The sequence below is a fragment of the Pipistrellus kuhlii genome, unplaced genomic scaffold (assembly GCF_014108245.1).
Source record: "Pipistrellus kuhlii isolate mPipKuh1 unplaced genomic scaffold, mPipKuh1.p scaffold_m20_p_6, whole genome shotgun sequence".
In the NCBI taxonomy this organism is placed as follows: Eukaryota; Metazoa; Chordata; class Mammalia; order Chiroptera; family Vespertilionidae; genus Pipistrellus; species Pipistrellus kuhlii.
The window spans coordinates 45140892-45158971 of NW_023425562.1; positions in this window are offsets into that span (position 1 = coordinate 45140892).

Consider the following 18080-nt stretch of genomic DNA (forward strand, 5'->3'; position numbering starts at 1 on the left):
GCTCACTGGCTGTAAATAGCAGGAGGCCATTGTGAATTAATAGGTAGGTCAGTATACAGCCTGCTTGAAAGGAAATGCACTTCACTTTGTTTTCAAGAGAGCCAGGTAAAAGGTCCAGGCATCCAACAAATTGCTCGGAGTTTTTCATTCCAATCTCAGCACTGGCACCTACAACCTGTATCACCTTAGAAAAATAATCATCATGGGCCAAGGTTTCTTTATTTGTAAAATGAGATACAGAATGTTTCTCAAAATCCCTTCTATCTCTAATGCTCTAATTCCAAGACTCACATTCATCATGACAAAATCTCCAGTGCAAAAATTGCTAGATCGAAGCACTTTTACAGTAAGAGCAATGATGATATTCTCTCTCATTAATTCATCCAGTATTATTAATTGTTTAATGTATTTCAGGTACACTCTAAACATTGGGAATAGAAGAGAAATAAAACATAGTCCCTGGGCCCAAAAACATATTTAGTTTACCAGGAGCCAGCCACATAGCAAAAGAGTGCTCTCAAGCATTATACCTTGTTAAAACTCCATGCACAACATATAGTGCAAAAGGGGTATACATGAGGGAGAAATTAATGATACCATTTGGTTGGGTACAGAGGGAGCTGACAGGAAAGAATTTGTAGGGGAGGAAATAATTGAATGAGCTCTTAAATATGAGTTCACTGGAGGATGGTTCGGAGTAGGCAAGAGTGGGGAGCCACAGACTGCACTCGAACAGTCATTTACTTACAAGAAATTACAGTTTTAGGCTTGAAGGGAACTTAAGCAATTGGTAAATTAAATTCTACTTCATATCTCAACACGAGGGAGTTATGATTATTAACTTATATGTTGATCACTTCTGAGATGTAGGAAGGTAGTCACAGTGCAGAAGAAAGAGCAAGTAGTAAGTTGTGCTTCGGAGGGAATTTTTAAAAAGGAGCTTTGTAAATTTGTAGTTAACTGTGTTTTTTTCCCCCCTCTCCTCTGTGCACATAAAACATCAAAACTTAAAATAGAAAGGCACTCCTATTACATGTATTATTTTAAACTAAAGGATGAGGAGGATATCTTGTTTATTGCAAAACTTATCTTTGATTTTAACTATATATACTAGATAGTACCCCTTTTCCAATAATTATCCCAACAGAACAGATTATGACCAGCAAGTTACTGTCTGCTATTTAACTGCCTGAAGTGAAAAGCAGGTATTCAAGCTACAGCAAACTGGTCATTAACCACTGCAATTGCTCCAGGTTAGTAGTATTGTCTCATGAACAAATATAATGGCCTAACTATATTATATGCCATGGACATTATATTTACCCCCCTGAGATGGTTCCCTGTAGGAACTGTGCCTCAACGAAAATTATTGGAAATGATAATGAACACATTATTCTTTTCTATTGGTGTCAATCATTCTGGTGAGGGGATGTTTGAATGTGGTTCTGCCCTAATAGAAGAGTTCAAATATGCTCATTTAGCTGCTCAATTCTGGACTCGATGTGATGCAAACACATGTCTCTCTTCCAGACTAGTTAAACTCCTCTGAGGGAACTGACCTTGTTATACTGATTTTTAAAAATTAGATATTCTTCCCCCTGCCCAGAACCTGATGGAAGGCTTCAAATACCCATGAGATGCTATCCTCCAGAGTTTCCTAAAGCAATGACATTTACCCACAGCATGGACACTTCTGTGTAAAACACATTAGTACTTCACACTCATACGTTGAGCTGTGAATTTTATTAATTAGAAAATTAGCCTGAAGCTAGCCAACCTTGAATTTGAATCTGCTTCCATCCTATGAGGGATGATAAAATAGAAGCACATATATATTGGAGGCCTGTTTATATTCCATTCATACTATACAAACACATTGCCTTGAGTTTTTAAAACAACCACAGAAAGTATGCCATATAACTCCTTATATAGATGGAAGAACTAAAATACAGGTGTGTGAATTTCCCAAGTTTCCACAGTTTATAATTTTTGCAGCTGGGATGCATATGTAGACATTTTTCTAAAGCTTGTATACTGCTCCTTTCCTTTAAACTACAATCCTTCTGTGTACCCTGGATAAATTATTAACATCTTTGAACCTCCATTTTCCCATTTCTGAAAATAAGGATGTGATGTTAATTTATGTATCAATTTGGCTGGGCTATGGTGCCCCATTGTTTAGTCAAATACCAGTCTAAATGCTACTATGAAGGTATTTTTCAGATGCAATTAACATTTCAATCTATACCCTGAATAAAGCACACTACCCTCCTTAAGGCAGGTGGACCTTATCTAATTGGTTGATGGCCTTAAAAGAAACACTGATGTCCTTAGAAGAGAAAGAATTTTTACTTCCAGACTGTGCCTTAGAAATGCTACCTGAGTTTCCAGCCTTCAGACACAACATTTTAGATAATATGAACTCACTGGATTTTCAGCTTGCTGGCAAGCCCTTCAGATTTCAGACTTGTCAATCACATGAGCCCATTCCTTAAAATAAATCTCTCTCTTGCTGTCTCTTGTCTCTGTCTCTGCCTTTCTCTATACACACATATATAATATATATATTCTACTGGTTCTGCTTCTTTGGAGAATACTGAACACAGATTAATCTAATGAAAAAATGCTTATTTGTTAAGTGAGGTAATTCATGTGAAAACACCTAGCTTTACCAACTACTCAGTAGAGTTTTGTTATCTGTTTCCCATTTCTTTTCTCCTGCTCTACTGTCCTCTTTCATATTTTTATTTCTCCTTTCTTCATATTCTTTCCTTGTGATAAAACAGATTCTTTAGCGCATAAAATAACATCTTTAATATTTACTAACTGTATCAACACAAATATTCAATTCTTTTTTTCTTTTTATTGAATTTATTGGCATGACACTGGTTAACAAATTTATACAGGTTTCAGGTGCACAACTCTACAATACATCATCTGTATTGTGTATTCACCAACCCAAGTCAAGTCTGCTTCTATCTCCATTTATCTCCCCTTACACTCCTCTACCTCCCCCCCACACACACTTCTCCCCTTGACAATCACCACTCTGTTATCAATGACCATGACCTTTTTCTCTCTCTCTCTTTTTTTTTTTCTTTTTTTTTTTTGCTCAATCCCTTCACTTCCCCACCTCACCTCAGATATCTGCCAGCTTGTTTTCTATCTATGGATCTGTCTCTACTTTGCTTGTTAGTTCATTTTTGTCTCTATTTTGCTTGTTAGTTAGTTTTGTTCATTAAAATATTCTATTAAAAGTAGAGTGATTGTACATGACTAAGAGCTACAGTAACATTTACACGTTTGTACAGGTGAGTAATAATAATTCATAGACACCACATGACTGTGAGTAATTGTTTCCTTCTGAAGATAAAGGTTGGAATGGTCTGTAGCCATAAGCTATTATGTTTCAAAATATATTTCCCACAGTGTGGTTCTGTCTCTATTTTCATTTAGATATGCCTCATTTTTATCAACACATATTTTACATTGGAAAAGCATTTTGTTATTGGCTTTTTCATTGGACAAATAGTATGGTGAATTTGACACTCAATTCACTTTTCTTTCCATAGCAAATTAGAAAACATTGGAGTTTTGAAGTCTCAATATAGGTATTGAAAATGTGTCTAGGGATACATGATGAAAGAGAAAAGAAGGGACAGAGATGGATATTTGCAAGGGCACCAGAAAGTCTCTTTTGTCAGTTAAGTTATTGCCGGCATCTAATTATTGATACATGAAATTTAACTTACAAGAAATAAAGGTTAATTTCAAATACTTTTGGGAAGGCATCAGGTAGACTGAATTCACACTAAGATACTAAGTGGAAGCTCTTTCAGGGCAGGGATTGTGTCTTCATTGCTATTATTGTTTCAACTGTTTAATAAATGTTCTAGGTGCTTAATTAATATTTTGATTGGTTAAGTGGTATTAAAATCAGTTCTGGAATCTGAGTTTGATGAATTAGGTAGGACGTGGATATAGTAGAAGTTGGTTGTCAGAAATGGGGAAATTGATGGTATGGAGGGAAGGCAAAGAGAACTGAGAGAAGCTTTCTAGTAGAATAAATAAACTTTACACATTTTATCATCTGCCAACAACAGATCAGGACCTTGTCAAGCTTCCTGTCTCCATTTAGCTCTTAGGTATGAACTGTGTTGATGAGTCAACTGTCCAGCTAGTTTCACTGCCAGTCACAGCTGAGCTGAGAGCAGCCCCTGCCCGCAGCCCAGGGGACAGGCCACCTGTCAACATGGCAGTCCTCCCGTGACTATGTGCAGTGGCTTCCCCTGGCCGTGGTCTCTCTCTCTCCAGCAAGTACAACCTCCTGTCATTCCGAATGCACTGTCTGTACTCTACAGCAATATTCTCCTGAGGAGTTAATGCAGCTTCCATAAGAGCCTAATTTAGAACCTGGCCACAGCTTAGCCACTGAAAGAAATATGGCTCATTGCAAGCCAGGTGAAATAAATTAAAGTTAATATAACATGTGATGAAATGTCCTTTTAGATATTATGTATAATTTTGAGTATTAGGAAATCCCAGTAGGCTATTTTTTTAAAAAACTGTTCTATAACATTTCCTCTTATATTTCTTCTTTTAAACAAAGCACCAGGACAAAGGTTATATAAATAATTACATTTTTATTATAGCAGGTAGACTAAATGTATAAAAATTTATTATTAATAGACTATGAAAATATCACAAAAAGAATAGCCAGAAGATTAGCATATATTATATTAAAAACTGTACTTTTTTAGTTAAATTTAAAAATTTAAATTTAAAAAATACATGTACAGAAAAACTCCCCTAAGACTTCCTTAAGAGGAGACATAATTAGCATGCTTATGAAAAAATATCCAACTAAACCACAAAGAACTTAAATTTAGAACCTCTTATTCTAACTGTGTGAACCTGGAAGATTACTTAATTTCTCTGCTTCTAGTTTTCATCTGTTACAGTAAATTGAATAAAATATAATACAGGGATTCTCTGAGCATCTAATGTATGTTTATGCTTTGTGTATGTGTATGTGTGTGTAATATATATATATATATATATATGGAAATTGATGAAATACTTTCTGTCTTAAAATAAGACTTTATATGCATATTTGCTATTATTTATCATAACATTTTAAAAAATGATAATATCATATGTTGAAAAACATGCTGTGAAATGTGCACAGGCCCATATTGTAGCTATCAGTATAAATGGGAACAACATTTTTTGGAAATCAATGTGAAAATATGGTTTAACAATTGTAAACCTTTTATCTCCTAATGCAAGAATTCCAATTAAGAGCTTTTTATTTATCCTATGAAAGCAATTAGAAGAGAACATGACAACCCTGAAAAATTTACATAATGCTCACACTACACTACCACAATGCTTTAGAATGTTTCTATAAAGGAATACTATATAGTCATTACAAATAATAATTATAAACATTATTTAGTCAACCAAAACATTAGTGTGGTAAAGCAAATCTTACCTAATAAAAGAGATACATGCAAATTAACCATCACTCTGCTATGACCACAGCCATCAGAGTGAGTATGCAAATTAACCAAACAAAGATGGAGATTAATTTGCATATGCAGGTAGAGAGAAGTGTGAAGCCTGCTATGAGGGGAAGGAGGGCTGCAGAGAGAGCTATTGGAGTGGTGCGCCAGACAGAAGCCAGGACGCGCTGGTTCTGGGCGGCCAGGGAGTGGAGACTTGCTGGCTCCTGGGCAGCTGGAAGTGAAGCCAGGGGCCTATTCTTGCATGAATATCATGCAATGGGCTTCTAGTAGAATATAAAATGGTCCCTGTAACAAAGATAGTGTTTTATGTTTTTTCAGTATCAAGAGGTTTTTCCTGTCATTTTGGCTCTAGGGTCTAAGGGAGGGCAAATGCTTCTTCATGAAAGAAAAGGAAGTAAAATGAAGGACAGGGAAGGAAGACAGTTCACTGACCCTCTCATTCGTTTGCATATGGTAAGTTGGAGACCAAGAGAGAGAGTGTTAAGGAGAGAAGACAACTCACCCTCAAGCTGGGTGATGATGATAGATGCAGTGATGGAGAAGCCAAAAACAAAGAGCCTTCAATATGCCACTTTCCACGTGGAACTTTAGGTGGTGGGAAAAGGCACATCTGTCTTGTCTGGTAAGGCAAGACCCAGCAGGATGAACATGGCAGCACAGTCAGCTTTGGCAAAGAGACACAATTGTGAATTAGAGCTGCTAAGCCCTCACTTGCTCCCATTGACATGGCATGAGTCCAAAAGTGAGAGACTGTGCTGTAGATGCTGTGAGAAGAGAAGACAGTGGCTAAGAGGAGAGCCTTCCATGAAAGGTCCATGAAAGGTTTGTCTTGAGGGGAAGATTATCTTGACACATAATCCATGGGAGGGTCAGTTCAGCCAGGATTTACCCAGGAGCTGTGACTGAGACCTGGAAGGGTGAGCACTAAGATGTGTCAAACATACATGGGGGTGGAGGGTTGTTATACTCAGTCTGAGCAAATGAAAAAGTCATATATGCACCTCTACTTAATGGACATAGATGTCAGGGACATTTGTTATGCAGAATAATGACCTCCTAAAGCTGTCCATGTACTAATGCCAGGACCTGTAAATATGCTAACTTATATGACAGAAAAGGATATTGCAGCTGTGATTAAATTAAGGAACTTAAGATAAAAATTACCTGGTGAGTCCAGTGTAATCATAGCAGCCCCTGTAAAAGTGAAAAGGGAGGCCAGGAGTCTCAGAGTAAGAGTAGGAGTTGGAAAGATGGAAGCAGAGGTTGGAGCAGTGATGAATTTTGTGCATAGGGACTCTAGTGTAACATAATACTGATGGGTTGTAGGCTGGATCCCCAGTAGGTTCCATGCAGGAGGCAGCTGATCAATGATTCTCTCTCATCATTGATGTTTCTATCTCTTTCTATTCCTCTCCCTACCTCTCTAAAATCAATAAAAATATATTTAAAAAAAATAATGTGGTTTATTAACAGACACTATTGATGTCAGGGGCATTTGTTATGCAGAATAATGACCTCCTAAAGATGTCCATGTATTAATGCCAGGACCTGTAAATATGCTAACTTATATGGCAGAAAAGGACATTGCAGCTGTGATTGAATTAAGGCTCTTAAGATGAAAATTACCTGGTGAGTCCAGTGTAATCATAGCAGCCCCTGTAATGGTGAAAAGGGGGCTCAGGAGTCTCAGAGTCAGAGTAGGAGGTGGAAAGATGGAAGCAGAGGTTGGAGCAGTGATGCAGTGATAACTCATGGAATGTTGGCAGCTTCCAGAGTTGGAAAAATGGAAACATGTTCTTGTTTTGAGCCCCCAGAAGGAACACAGCCCCACTGAAACCTTGTTTTTAGGACTCTGACCTCCAGAACTGTAAAATTATATAGCTGCATTATTTTAGACTACTGAATGTGTGATAATTTGTTACATCAGTAATAGGAAACTAATACAGACCCAAGGAACAAACCAGATCAGCTTTCCTTCAGCAGAGACCAACAGTGATCACAAGTCCAAACGTGGACTTTAGTTATATAGTGCCCCATGGACATGTGTGCTCACTGGCACCCCAATATCCCAACTGCCCTATTAGGGAGCAATGGGATGATAAATCTGCCATGATCACAAGTAATCTATCTATCTATTTATCTATCTATCTATCTATCTATCTATCTATCTATCTATCTATCTAAGCCCAATGACCATTATAGCAGAGCGACCAGTCACATGATGTGCACTGACCACCAGGGGGCAGATGCTGAATGCAGGAGCTGCCCCTGGTGGCTCATGGCTGGTGAGATGAGCACAGTGACCTTTCTCACCCTTATGGCAGTGCAAGGAGCAAGGGGCAGCAAGCCAAGCAGTAAGGAGTAGAGAGAGAAATGGTAAGGAGTGAGCAGGCAGGCTATTAGGAGTGAGGCATTCCAGATTGAGAGAGGGTGCAGGCCAGGCTGAAGGATCCCTTCCTCCTACCCCCATGCATGAATTTTGTGCACAGGACCTCTAGTATAACATAATATTGATTGAATTTGCATTCTATGCCAGGAATGATCTCAACCATATTACACACATTATCTATGAGAATGCTCACAATAGTACTATGGGGAAGGTATTATCATTGCCTTCATTTAACAGATGTGAAATTGAGGTATGAAGACATTAAATAACTTGCCAAAGGTGTTGTGGTTTTTGAGCTGCTGAGTCAGAAATTGAACACAAATAAGCCTGAAAGGAATTCTGGAAAATGAAACTAGTTTGACTTACTCTGTTGACAGGATTATGAATTTTGCTTTAATTTTTGTTAATGGTAAAATAAAGTCATGTTCACACTTTTTTTTTAAATGTGGGTAATTTCCAATCTGTGAATCAGCTGTATGCTGAAATTATCAGCCAGGGGAATTTGAAAATAATGTGGGCCCTAACTGGTTTGGCTTAGTGGAGAGTCTTGGCCTAAGGACTGAAGGGTCCCAGGTTCGATTCTGGTAAGGGCACATGCATGGCTTGTAGGCTGGATCCCCAGTAAGGGCCATGAAGAAGGCAGCTGATCAATGATTCTCTCTCATCACTGATGTTTCTATCTCTTTCTATCCCTCTCCCTTTCTCTCTAAAATCAATAAAAATATATTTAAAAAATAATAATGTGGTTTATCAACAGACACTATAATATTCAAGTCGCTAGAACTTAAAGGTGGTAAATTGGGCAAATTACTTAACCTTTCTGAATTTCAATTTTCATATTTATGAAATGAGAATAATACCTTTATTGGAGTCCTTTTTAACTACAGTGCCTGAAATATAGTCAGTCAGCAAGCCCTCCCCAATCCCCAATCAAAAAAGCTTTACATTGATAGTTTTCAGAACTGACAACCTCATTTTCTATTTAAAAGAATAAACTTCTTGAAGGTTAAAATTACATGTCCCCTAGTGAACCTGTGTCACTCACTATTTCCTGGAGGTTCTACATGAGGTGTGCTATTTCTTTTTTAATATATTTTTATTGATTTTTTACAGAGAGGAAGGGAGAGAGATAGAGAGCTAGAAACGTCGTTGAGAGAGAAACACCAACCAGCTGCCTCTTGCACACCCCCTACCGGGGATGTGCCCACAACCAATGTACATGCCCCTGACCGGAATCGAACCTGGGACCTTTCAGTCTGCAGACCGATGCTCTACCACTGAGCCAAACTGGTTTCAGCTATTTCAACTATATGTACCTATAAGAAATCATGTTGTTTCTATGGGGACATGAAATTCGAGTTACAATTCAGTATGATGAAGATGTATGCCTTCATATCCTTCTTCACTGTCTCTGTCTTGGCAGTGAACTCCCTATTGATAATGTTGAAAATGTACAGCTGGGGTGAGGGGAGGGAAGAGGAGTGAGAATGGGGATTGAGGAGAGGAATAGGACAGCTTTTACTTTTTCTTTTTTTTTAATTTTTTAAAAAATATATTTTATTGATTTTGTACAGAGAGGAAGGGAGAGAGATAGAGAGTTAGAAACATCAATGAGAGAGAGTCATCGATCAGCCGCCTCTTGCACACTCCCTACTGGGGATATGCCCACAACCAAGGTACATGCCCTTGACCGGGATCGAACCCGGGACCTTTCAGTTCCCAAGCTGATGCTCTATCCATTGAGCCAAACCGGTTTCGGCAAGGACAGCTTTTTCACAAATAGGGTTGGGTAGATATTTCTGGGCAATTTTTGTAAATTCTCTGTAGCTGCTGTAGAGAAGATAAACATTCTCTTGGTGGCCTAGCCAGGGCTAAAGTATCACTGCTCCAGTGGGTCCTCTGGCTCTGACTCTATATCTCTTTCTGGCACACATTAGTTATTCATTAAACACAACATGTATAGTGGATTCTCAAGTACAGTGTGATACACAAACTCTTTCTCCAAGCTTATCATCAGGTGCCATTTATGCTCCGATCTGTGAGGGCCCTCACTGCTTAGCAACATCAATGTAAGCAAGACACTATTTATCATTGAGAGTTTTATACATATTACAGCCCAAAGCTGCTGTGTTTGAAATGATGATAAAAGTGTGTTATGTTGAGAGGATAGAAAAAAAAAAAAAAGAAGAAGAAGAAGAAATCATCCAGTGAATAAATAAATGAATTTAGTCATTAGGTCAGTTATAAAACAGCAAAATTAGAAGGCATGAGAAAGGGAAGAAGCTCACTGTTAGATATGACCTGAAAAGAGATAGAGGGTTGATGGAGTGCTGATCAGTCGTGCCATCTCAAACAGTCCTCCTGTAGTGGGCTCCTTATTTCTTCTCTAAGGTCATTGACATGGATTCATAGAGGAAAGAAGTAAACAGAGCATTTATGTTGCATTAAAAACACACACACACACAAACAGCTGAAACGGGTTTGGCTCAGTCAGTGGATAGAGTGTCAGCCTTTGGACTGAAAGATCCCAGGTTCGATTCCGGTCAAGGGCATGTACCTTTGTTGCGGGCACATCCTCAGTAGGGGGTGTACAGGAGGCAGTTGATAGATGTCTCTCTCTCATCAATGTTTCTAACTCTCTATCCCTCTACCTTCCTCTCTGTAAAAAGTCAATAAAATATATAAAACACACACACACACAAAAAAAAGTCAATACCATGTGCACGCGTCTGTACACACGTGCGCGCGCACACACACACACATACACACACACACACACACACACACACACACTAATGTTTTCACTACTCTGCCACCAGCTGATCCATAACAATCTGTTACTACTCAGAAATCTTAGTTTGACATCATCAAATGAGTTTTTCTTTTTCTTTCTTTTTCCTAAGTAGAGAACAGAGCCCTCTGTTTGTATTGTCACCTTTATCACCATGATTACTTATATTCATTCAACTGAATAACTCATTCATGTGAAAATGTAAGACATACAATGAAGAATATCCCACTTTATATGCTTATCGTCAGTGAAAACATGACAAAAGTATTGAAGAAAAGACTAATCTATATATATAAAAGCCTAAGGGTCTGAACAATCAAATGAGCAGTCAACTGGTTGCTATGACACACACTGACCACCAAGGGGCAGAGGTTCAATGCAGGAGCTGTGCTCTGGTGGTCAGTGTACTCCCACAGCCAACCTCTTGTGGCCAGGCAACCTCTGCTGTCCTTCCCCCACAGCTAGTGGGCACCTATGGGCCCTGATCAGGACTGGATGAGACAGCTATGGGCCCTGATCACTGGCCAGCCATGGGACTCCATTGAGCATGAATTTGTGCACAGGGCCTCTAATAAAAGATAATAGAAGAAAGCTAAATTTAATCATTTGAAAGATCAGTGTTCTCTACCATTTTTGCTCCAAGCACTATTTTCAGTCACCACTTTAGTAAATCCTGGATGGTTGACATTTGGGTTAATTACCTAATAGTTTGGGGACACAGCTATGGAATTAGAGCATTAGAATTTAGCAGCCTTAACACAACAAGGCATAATCATCAGCAGGAGTCCATGTGTTGTGGCTGAAACTTGTTCTGTGTTTCTGTGAGTACATACAGGTCCCAAATGTTGGGGGCAGGGGAGCGGGGGCAGAAGATTAACATCAAGAAGATTAGCATCAAGAGGTTATGGGAAAATTCTCATTGAGTCCTGGATTAACACTAATCTTCAGAGTTAGCAGCTTGATATATTGAAGCAATGTATCACATGGCTCACACCAAACTACATAGCTGACAAGTAAGCCCAAGAAATCTTCAGCGCATATCCACATCCTCTCAGGAATCTTTGCCTTCAGGGACTTGCTTTGGGGTAAACATGAGGACAGACATGAGAAACTGGGATTGGAAATATGGAAGGGAAAATTTACTCTTTTATAGTTCTTGAGTCAAAAAACCATTTTTATACTGTAAATATGTTATAAATGACACAATTCTTTGGGGAGAAATTGCTTTCAGAATAGAGTACATGCATTTTGGTTAACCAAGAAGTGGTACCTAAATAAAAAGAAAGGGAGTATGTCAGGACTACAACTCTAAATTTCTTTGTCTCAAAGAATTCTGTCTCTGAGCACCTGAAAAAGAAGGGTTAGGGGTGAGTGTGCATAAATTAAAAGCATACAATGGAACCCAGAAACCCCCTGGCTACTTTATCTGCATGGCATCAAACATCTGGCACCTGGGAGTGTTGGTTATTGTTCTGCTTCCTTTTTATTAAGTTATTTTGTAGTTTCTGAACACAGTCCCTGAATCAAGTTCACAGAAAGTTTAGGATGAAATAGGTAAATGTTGATAATGCTTCAAGGACTTTTTAACTTAAAGGGAGGAAATTAGTGATGCTAAGTTTAGGTCTGGGGTAGAGAGACTATGAAGGCATCTTCATATCCTTTTTCCTTAGCCACTTTTAGGATGCAATGAGCTCTTGGGAAGTCATGTTTGTTGAGAAGACAAAATAGAGATGAAAGGACTGAAGGCAGCCATTATGGCTGTTCTAAAAGCTTTTCTAATTGAAAATGGAATTTTTTCTTATCAAGATTTTTACCACCCTTATCTTCCATATTGTTTTCATTTGTGTTAGAAATAATAGGATAAATGACAAAACAATCATCAGAAACATGTCTGACTAAGAAAATGAAGGCTGGGGTTAACGGTAGCAAAGCTTTCATAATTGAGCATCATTGAAGAATGAGTAGAATTTCCAGAATGTTCCTGGGTTCTGTGCTGAGCACTTTGTACCGGCTCTATGCTGAGCCATGCCAGTTTGCCATGGAATTCCCCACAGCTCCCGTCTGAGATAATGCAGAGTGGCCTAGAAAATCCCAGAATATGGACCAGGATGTTATGAGGAAGCTGTGAGACCATGGTGGATGGCCCCAGTAATAGGGAACCACATATCCCAGTTTGAAAAGTGATGGAAATTGGTTTGGTGGACAAAGCAGTCTGAATTATGAAAGTGAAGGAACACATGTAAAAGTTATAGTATATATCCTTCTCTTACTGCTATCACTTTTATCCCCTTGATTACACCTTTGTCTCGTGGGACTTGAATATCTTCTCTTTAATAATCCTACCTAATAAAAGAGTAATATGCAAATTGAATGTCACTCCAACACACAACATGACTGTGGTGGCCATCTTTTATCCATGTGGATAAAAGATGGCCACCACAAGATGGCCAGCAGGGGAGGGCAGTTGTGAGGGACCAGGCCTGCAAGAGAGGGCAGTTGGGGTGATCAAGCCTGCAGGGGAGGGTAGTTAAAGGTGACCAGGCTGGCAGAGGAGGGCAGTTGGGTGAGACCAGGCCTGCAGAGGAGGGTAGTTAGGGATGACCAGACCTTCAGGGGAGGGCAGTTGGGAGACAAAACCAGCAGGGGAGAGCAGTTTGGGGCAATGAAGCTGGCAGGGGAGGGCAGTTAGGGGTGACCAGGCTGGCAGGGGAGCAGTTAGGTATCAATCAGGATGGCAGGGGAGTGGTTAGGGGGTGATCAGACTGTCAGGCAGAAATGGTTAAGTGCAATCAGGAAGGCAGGAAGGCAAGCAGTTGGGAGCCAGCAGTCCTGGATTATGAGAAGGGTCCCAGATTGGAGAGAGTGCAGGCTGGGCTGAGAAACACATAATGAATTTTGTACACTGGGCCTCTAGTGATGTTAATAACAAGTAGGCAATGGATATGGGCCCTGACAACTTTACATAAGCAATCTTTCAAAACTTTCCTTATGATCAAGGAAGAGACTCAAATCACATCAAAGCATTTTTTTTTTTTTTTAAGAAAACAAGTTAGAATAAAATGTGAGTCCCACTCATACCTTCACATGGTGTTTTCCCAGAGTTTCTGTTCGAGGTCCAGTTCTGAACAGGCTTGACCTCAGGCCTAATGGTGTGAGAAGCCAGTGAGGAGAATGTAGGTCTAGGAGGCATGGAGGTGTCATTAATACATGTAAGTGGGGCTGTTAAAAACATGCAGGTGGGCAAATTCCGTTACTAGTACCATACATATTTTAACATCTGTTATTTGAAGATTCATTTAGGAATTAAGATTTAAATCACTCAAAAAAGCACCCCCAAAAGATTCACATGGCTAGATTAAATTCCAAAGTTATGTAACAATATATTCTTATCATTAATGTTACCAACTGAGGAAGAATATAATTCCTTAAGCTGAAAGATGAGCAAAAGCTGCCGCTCCAGTTCCCTGCTGCACTAAAAGTGCAATATATTGAGCACAGCCTGTTGTCATTGCGTTATTACATCAGTTCTACAGACAATTAGCCTCATGGAACACCACCAAGCTAGCAGATTTTCTTCTCCTGCATCTCTAGAAATACCTTAAGTACTATAGGGTGTACACTTTTTTTTTAAGTCACAGATTTATATTAATAAGTGGGATTTAAAAAAAATAAATTTATTTGGGTTTTAAGAAAATACAATCTTCTTCCTGTATGAATTTAAATATTTCATCTTGTTATCAAACCTATGTGATGGGCTGGATTTGTTGGGATTTTTTTGTGGCATGGTAAAATCAGATATTCAAGTGGAACTTGCTGCCCATGTTTTCTTGGGATGTGATATGATATCCAAGTTGGCATCAGAGACACTCTGCAGATGGAGAATTTACAAATGCAATTATAGAGAACTTGCTCCATGATTCTTGGATCTCTCAACAGGATTCAGGATAGAAACACAGGTCATAGTGGAAGATGACAGGATGTGCAAAGAGATTTCTTATCTAGTTCCTGCTCTGATGGAAGGCCATGCCCCCATGTCTAAGGAAAGGAATCCCATGGGACCTCTTTGTTCCCTGTGATTTGCAGACATACAATGTTGGACTGTTACTCTGATCAGACTACCAAAAGCCGGAGCAGTGAATACCAAAGAGGGCTGGAAAAGACAGGAGAGTGACCTTTCTAGCTAGTTGGCTCTGTGATGTGCCTTCTAAACTTTTAAAGCTCTCCAGTGGTGGGAAGAGCCCACAAAATGGATCATTGATTGTATTAAAATGAATACCTTGAAATATTATATGTCTACTTCATTAAACATGAAACAAAACACCATCTCAAAATGAGTTTAGCTAAGGCCAGGCTATCTTGTGAATATGTTTGATGTGTGTGAAAACAGTTCAAAGCCTTCTATTGTTTCATTTTTCTTTTTTATTTAAATGCTTTGTTTCAATGCTACCTTTTCATCTCTAGTAACTACCTAAGTCTGAATACATTTTACCATACATATCTTGGAACTGGTTGCAAAAAAAGTTTCCAAAGAAGCCTGAGAAAATTAAACATACAAAAGAAAAGTCTCAATACTTTTCAAATTTATATCCAGCATTCTCTGGTTTCAAATACTTGCATTTTCTCCTCTCTCTCAAAAGAGACTGATAAGAACAAACAGGGCCCTAGCTGGTTTGGCTCAGTGGATAGGGTGTAGGCCTGTGTACTAAAGGGTCCCAAGTTCTATTCAGGCCAAGGGCACATGCCCTGGTTGTGGGCTCCATCCCTCCTCCCCAGTAGGGGACTTGCAGAAGGCAGCCAATCATTTTTGATTCTCTCTCATCATTGATGTTTCTCTCTCTCTCTGAACTCAATAAAAAAATAAAAAAAAGAATAAAAAGGAAACATGAGGAAGTTGATAATACCCCGTTGGAGCCATCTTTTCTTTATTTTCTCTCAGGGAAAAGGTTTTTCAGAATAGTAGAGATTGGTTAGGTTTTATTTTATCTTACTTTCTTAAATTCATGGAAGGATGCTTATAATGGCCTCACAAAGTGCTCTTCATATTCACTTGTTCATCTCTAAAGACTAACAAGCTGCATCAGTCTATGCCTTTGTAATGTGTGCAGTCTTCCTGCCTTTACGTGCTTAAAATCCCTATGATTGAGTTCTCCCAAGTTTCTGTGTGACCGGTAACTTCATTTACCTTAAATGTGTTCTTGAAAATACAACACAGGGAATATATTTAATAATCTTATGATAACTATGCATGGTGCTAAGAGGGTACAGGAAATAATGTAAATTATACTATTGTCTGAATGATACCATTGTAATTAGCTAGTTATTAATAACAGGAAAGGCAGGGACCAGTTTGGCTCAGTGGATAGAGCATCGGCCTGCGGACTGAAAGGTCCAGGGTTCGATTCCGGGCAAGGGCATGTACCTTGGTTGCAGGCACATCCCCAGTAGGGGGTGTGCAAGAGGCAGCTGATCGATGATTCTCTCTCATCAATGTTTCTAACTCTCTATCCCTCTCTCTTCCTCTCTGTGAAAAATCAATAAAATATATTTTAAAAAAATAACAGGAAAGGATAAAATGGGGAAGTGAGACATTGTAGGCATGTCATTTGGGTGACTTCACCAGGAATCTTCAGTTTCACATTCTCCAGGGATCCAACAAAGGGAAAACAGTAAAGTTGGGTTGACATAGGGAAGGCACTTGCTTGTCAGTCACACCTGGGGACAGAAATAGTGGCCAGAATGGGTTTGGCCACTGCAAGCAAGTGAACATTTGGGAACATATAATCCCCTAAACAAAGGAGTTCTCTCTCTTGGACTCTTGTTACCTTTTGTTCTCCTCTCTGCCCTTTAATTATTTATGAACTTAAGGGTTATTGTCCCTCTTTGACTTACAAACTTTCCTAGATCCTCTGAGTCACTTCAAAGTCCATATAAGGATAATGATTAACATATCAGTAATCACCATTTATTGAATTTGTACTCAATCTGAGGTGATTTATCTACTAACTATACAACATATATATATATATATATATATATATATATATATGTAACTTAGTTCTCTCAAAAAGCACTGAAGCCGTTTCAAAGTTGAGGAAACTGAGAATCAGAGAAACTGAGTAACTTGTTCAATGCCACACAGCCAGTAAATGCTGGAGCTGTACTGGAACCTTCTGTTTGTAAAGTTCATCTTTTTTTCCATCCTGTCATGTTGTATCTCAGGAAATAAATCTACTCCCATGTTTTTGATTGCCAGGGATGTTCACTCCTTCAATTAAATTAATACTATGGGATGCCCTGTGTTCCAGATACAGAGTGAGACACATACAAGATATACAAGTTCCTCCTGGGTCTTTTATTTTCACAAGTAACACAATTGCATTATTTTCAAAAAGGAAAGTTATATTTTTCTTTCACTAGTCAAATCTGCAGGTTTCCTGTATTTCCTCTGTCAGTGCTTCTAAGTCTGGCTCACATCAGCCTCACCTATGCGATTTGTGAAACACACAAGTGCCTGGCTTTTATTCCAACCCTACTATGTTATCTTATCTAGGACTGGGTCAAGGACACCTGTATTTTTATGAAACTTCTCAGGAGTTTTGACACATAGATAAGCTAGTGAATCATTCTCATGTCTCAAATCATAGCATTGTCTGATCCATGGGAGTTACTCTAAGAACTTTCTAACCCCCTCCCCAATTTAAGTTAATCACAACATTCTGAAGATGCCATTTCTCTTGAAGATGTTGTCTTCTGTTCCACAAATATACTGACATGACTATATTTTGGATCCTCATAATTTTTCTTGGGTATTTAAATAGCTTTTTAACAAATCATTTTGCTTCCCTTCTCGAATAATTCTATATTACCATATATGTCTTACTTTGAGAACTTGTATTTAATGATGCTGGCACCCACCTCAAAATTGTCAATGGTGCCTGTTACCTGTTGAATAAATTCCAAACCCTTTGGTTTGGCATCTAAAGCCTTCAACATAGTATTCCTTCCCATTAAATTTTGACAACCTACTTCTATTTCTGACCTTATCTCCTGCCCTGGACCTTACACTTCTTGAATATAAATGTTGTCTTATTTAATAAGTAAGCAAAATAATAGATTTAGGATATAGCTACACAAACTATTTTACTATGTTCTGCATATGGAGTGGGTGGGACAAGTCGTGTGATGTTAAGCATCTATTTGCTGCTTTTAGAAGCATTTAGAAGAAACTGGCTTGCTAGGTGAAAGAATCCCTTTATAGCCAGAGGATGGTATTGTTCTCAGTGTTATAACTCATTGATGTTTAAGGTGATGAACTCAGCTTCCAACAGAAACTGGCTGATAAGAACAGTTATCCCTTCCTCACAGTTGCTGC